The sequence below is a fragment of the Bos indicus x Bos taurus genome, chromosome 8 (genome assembly GCF_003369695.1).
Source record: "Bos indicus x Bos taurus breed Angus x Brahman F1 hybrid chromosome 8, Bos_hybrid_MaternalHap_v2.0, whole genome shotgun sequence".
Taxonomy (NCBI): domain Eukaryota; kingdom Metazoa; phylum Chordata; class Mammalia; order Artiodactyla; family Bovidae; genus Bos; species Bos indicus x Bos taurus.
The window spans coordinates 112,484,356-112,489,796 of NC_040083.1; positions in this window are offsets into that span (position 1 = coordinate 112,484,356).

Here is a 5,441-nt window from a genome sequence, read left to right on the forward strand (position 1 = left end):
CTGCAAAGAGTCGGACACATCTGAAGCGCCTGAGCAGGCACACACGGACATTTTATTAAGGAAACTGTCATCTCCTCACTTCACATTTTTACCCACAAACTATTAGTGGATTTTCAACCACAGCTGATGATATTTTAATTAAAGAGTCTTGATAAATTTCCAGTCTGTCAAAAATTAATGGAAGATTTAGTATCTCTGTGTAATGACTGTTCAGATTCCATTTAATCATCTAATAGAACACTTAATTATTTTGTCAATACATTTCTTTATCTATCAGTAGCATTAAAAACATTAGCCTCTGCTTAATATATTTGATTTAAATTGTTCTTTGTTAGTAATAATTCATCTGCTTTTATAATCTAAAACCAGTTTTAAATTATGACTTTACATTCTTTCTCATTTAATTATAAAGATACCAAAAGAAAAGAGTTGATTCTCTCGTGTTTTGTACTTGACAAAAGCTGATCACGAGGCCCAGGCTGTTCCTCTGTTATGAAATTGTATTTTCTATTTTGTGCCATTTATTCCCTGTTCCCAGTCTTTATTCTCCCTCCAGTAGGCACTCACTCTTTTATAATTAATGGATGTCTTTGTAGATCAACTTCTGTGTGAAAAAATATGTGAGATTGTTCTTTGTGCATTTTAATTTACATACTTACTACTGTGCAGTATATAATTTTGTTTCATATTTTTTATGTAATTGGTTCTTGCATATAAAGCATTTTTATTGTTCCAGATCATGGAGTGGTAGTCCAGGGCACACATGGGCTCTATTTTGTTAATCAAATGTGTGGGCTTTACAAATAGCTATGAAAAGAAGGGAAGCAAAAGGCAAAGGAGAAAAGGAAAGATAGACCTATTTGAATGCAGAGTTCCAAAGGATAGCAAGGAGAGATAAGAAAGCCTTCCTCAGGGATCAATGCAGAGAAATACAGAAAAACAATAGAATGGGAAAGACTAGAGATCTCTTCAAGAAAATTAGAGATACCAAGGGAAATTTTCATGCAAAGACGGGCACAATAAAGGACAGAAATGGTATGGACCTAACAGAAGCAGAAGATATTAAGAAGAGGTTCAAGAATACAGAGAACTATACAAAAAAGATCTTGACGACTCAGATAACCCTAATGGTGTGATCACTCACCTACAGCCAGACCTCCTGGAATGTGAAGTCAAGTGGGCCTTAGGAAGCATCACTACAAACAAAGCTAGTAGAGGTGATGGAATTCCAGTTGAGCTACTTTAAATCTTAAAAGATGATGCTGTGAAAGTGCTGCACTCAATATGCCAGCAAATTTGAAAAACCAGCAGTGGCCACAGGACTGGAAAAGGTCAGTTTTCATTCCAATCCCAAAGAAAGGAAATGCCAAAGAATGCTCAAACTACAGCACAATTGTACTCATCTCACACACTAGCAAAGTAATGCACAAAATTCTCCAAGCCAGGCTTCAATAGGATGTGAACTGTGAACTTTAAGGCCCAGAAAAAATATCAGTGAAAAGCTTAGTTCAGGTCAGTTCAGTCACTCAGTCGTGTCCGACTCTTTGCGACCCTATGGACTGCAGCACGCCAGGCCTCCCTGTCCATCACAAATTCCCAGAGCTTGCTCAAACTCATGGGCACTGTGTTGGTGATGCCATCCCACCATCTCATCCTCTGTCATCCCCTTCTCCTCCCACCTTCAATCTTCTCCAGCATCAGGGTCTTTTCCAACGAGTTGATTCTTTGTATCAGGTGGCCAAAGTATTGGAGTTTCAGGTACAGCATCAGTCCTTCCAATAAACACTCAGGACTGATTTCCTTTAGGATGGACTGGTTGGATCTCCTTGCAGTCCAGGGAACTCTCAAGAGTCTTCTCCAACACCACAGTTCAAAAGCATCAATTCTTCTGCACTCAGCTTTCTTTATAGTCCAACTCTCACATCCATACATGACTACTGGAAAAATCATAGCTTTTAATAGATGGACCTTTGTTGGTAAAGTAATGTCTCTGCTTTTTAATGTGCTGTCTAGATTTATCATGGCTTTTCTTCCAAGGAGCAAGTGTCTTTTAATTTCATGGCTACAGTCACCAGCTGCAGTGATTTTGGAGTCCCAGAATTAAAGTCTGTCACTGTTTCTACTGTTTCCCCATCTATTTGCCATGAGGAGATGCCATGATCTTAGTTTTCTGAACGCTGAGTTTTGAGCCAACTTTTTCACTCTCCTCTTTCACTTTCAAGAGGTTGTTCAGTTACTTTGCACTTTCTGCTGTAAGGGTGGTGTCATCTGCATATCTGAGGTTAATGATATTTCTCCTGGTAATCTTGATTCCAGCTTGTGCTTCATCTAGGCCAGCGTGTCTCATGATGTACTCTGCATATAAGTTAAATAAGCAGGGTGACAATATGTACTCCTTTCCCAATTTGGAACCAGTATGTTGTTCCATGTCCAGTTCTAACTGTTGCTTCCTGACCTGCATACAGATTTCTCAGGAGGCAGGTCAGGTGGTCTGGTATTTGCATCTCTTGAAGAATTTTCCACAGTTTGTTGTGACCCACACAATGAAAAGCTTTGGCATAGTCAGTAACACAAAAGTAGATGTTTTTCTGGAATTCTCTTGCTTTTTCGATGATCCAGCAGATGTTGGCAATTTGATCTCTGGTTCCTCTGCCTTTTCTAAAACCAGCTTGAACAGCTGTAAGTTCATGATTCACATATTGCTGGAGCCTGGCTTGGAGAATTTTGAGCATTACTTTGCTAGCGTGTGCGATGAGTGCAATTGTGCGGTAGTTTGAGCATTCTTTGGCATTGCCTTTCTTTGGGATTGGAATGAAGACTGACCTCTTCCAGTCCTGTGGCCACTGCTGGTTTTTCAAATTTGCTGGCATATTGAGTGCAGCACTTTCACAGCATCGTCCTTTAGGATTTGAAAGAGCTCAGCTGGAATTCCATCACCTCCACTAGCTTTGTTCATAGTGATGCTTCCTAAGGCCCACTTGACTTTGGACTCCAGGATGTCTGGCTCTAGGTGAGTGATCACACCTTCAGGGTTATCTTGGTCGTGAAGATCTTTTTTGTATAGTTCTCTGTATTCTTGAACCTCTTCTTAATATCTTTTGCTTCTGTTAGGTCCATACCATTTCTGTCCTTTATCGAGCCCATCTTTGCATGAAAATTTCCATTGGCATCTCTAATTTTCTTGAAGAGATCTCTAGTCTTTCCCATTCTGTTGTTTTCCTCTATTTCTTTGCATTGATCCCTGAGGAGGCTTTCTTATCTCTCCTTGCTATTCTTTGGGACTCTGCATTCAAATGGGTATATCTTTCCTTTTCTCTTTTGCCTAGGAATGGACCAAAAATATATCGGAAGCAATTATTGGCAGAATATAACCCGAATTATCTGAAACAGCAATCTGCAGATCCAGAAAGCACAGCAAACCCTGAACAGGAGAATCACAAGGAAAGCCACCCAAGGCCCCTGGAACAAGTTGCTGAAAACCAAAGATAAAAAAGCAGCCAGATGCGGAAAGAGATTTATTCCATGTCAGGAGCAATGATAAAACTCACAGAGGATATTCTGTCACAAAAATAATGATTGGCGGCAAGAAAATGAAGCTGAATAAAAAGTCTGTCAAATAGGAATGCATCTAGCAAAATCATCTTTCAAACATTAAGGATAAATAAAGACACTTTAAGGTGAATTAAAGCTGAATGAACGTGTTCCCAGCTGATCTGCACCCTGAGGAATGATGAAGGAAGTTCTTCAGGCTGAAGAGAGATTTTATCAGAAAGAAATGTGGTGTCCAGAAGGAATAACAAACACTGGGAAGAGTAAAGATGAAGATGGATAAAAGCAGTGTTTCCCTTTCTTCTGCCACATTCTTCACAAGTTGACTCTTTAAGACAACAAAACACAAAACACGGTGAGATTACCACACGAAATGTAAGTGGAAGGGAGTAGCAGACAAGACAGGAGAGGCTGAGGGTGGCTTTACTGTCATGAAGGTCTTTATATGACAGAGACAGATGAGACTGTGTCAGAGTAAACCATAAAAAGATAAAGATAAAAATGGTGATTTTGAGGGAAATCTCTGAAAGATAAATAATAGACACAAAAATCAATGGAGGAACAGATTGGATCATGAAAATTCACCCGTTCAAGCCAAAATAGAATATAGCAAAAGAAAAAATAGGGACCCAAAGGGGATAAATTGGGAAAGACTCGTAAGATGGTACACCGAAAGCCAGCCCAGAGGGCGCTCATGGGAAGAGGTCAGACGTCCAGGCTGTGCCCCAGCTGGGCCCAGGGCCGGGCTTGTCTCCATCGCCAGGCGGTGGGCCATTCTCACCGCTTGGAGACTTCAGCTGTTTCCAGCTTCTCTGTAAGTAGTAACGCTGCCCTGAAAGCTCTGTGTTTCTTCCTGCGGTCATGCTGCTGTTCCTAAGGTACATTTCTGAGCACACCTCTATATCCACACATGTAGACATGTGACACTGAAACGTTCTCTTCACCTTATGGATAAGCCATCAGCTCCCAGTTAGTTCACGTCTGTGGCTGAACCCTAGAAACAGTCTTTAAAGAAATTACAAATACATTTTGAAACTTGAAATATATTGTTGACTTCTTTTCTCTCTTATAATCTATGTGTTGGAGACACTGAGACGTTGGTCTTCCAGAAGCCCCACCAGCTGGTGCTGACGACTGCATCCCTGACGTGTAACTTTGAAAGTATTTTCATCAGCTCCCAGTATTTTCTGTAAATTGATCCTTAGATCAAGATGCTTCACCAACTTCATGGTGTTGATCCACGTTTTTGGTGAGGCTGTTCCCCTGGTGACACTGTGCCCCATGACCAAGACGTATCTAGGGTCTGGTCACCGCTTTCTCTCTCTCTCCCTCACTAACTGGCGTTAACCGTCACCACCCAGGCTCATTAATGTATTAAGGGTAGCAAAGTCATGATATTTTAACATTACCATTCTTTTCTTACTTATTAGCTGAAATATTTCTACACAGAGAAACCTCCCTTTATCAACTATTTGGTTACTCTGAGGTACAGTTTTTCTATGAAAGGCTGGATCAATGCTTTATTCTTTCTCTTTCTTTCCATTTTCAAAATTACGAGTTGTATGTCTAGTATTTCCCAAGAGTGATCACAGATTCCTTTGATTTTACTTGTTGAGAACCATCAATAATTCATGGAATTTTATGTAATAATAGGTGCTTCCATCCCTAACAGGTATCATTTCTGATGCTAAAACTGTCCCGTCCTTTTCCAGGAGAAGCCTTTTGTGTTGTATCCTGAGTGTTTTCAAGAAAGTTCAATAAGTGAGAGCATTATACAGACAGGTGCACGTTCCCAGGCGCAGAGAATGTTTGCAAACTGCACGGGCGCCCGGACCAGCCCGGGAGAGTGGCTCTAGCACCCCAGAATCCCCTCCCCAAGCCCTGGAATTCCA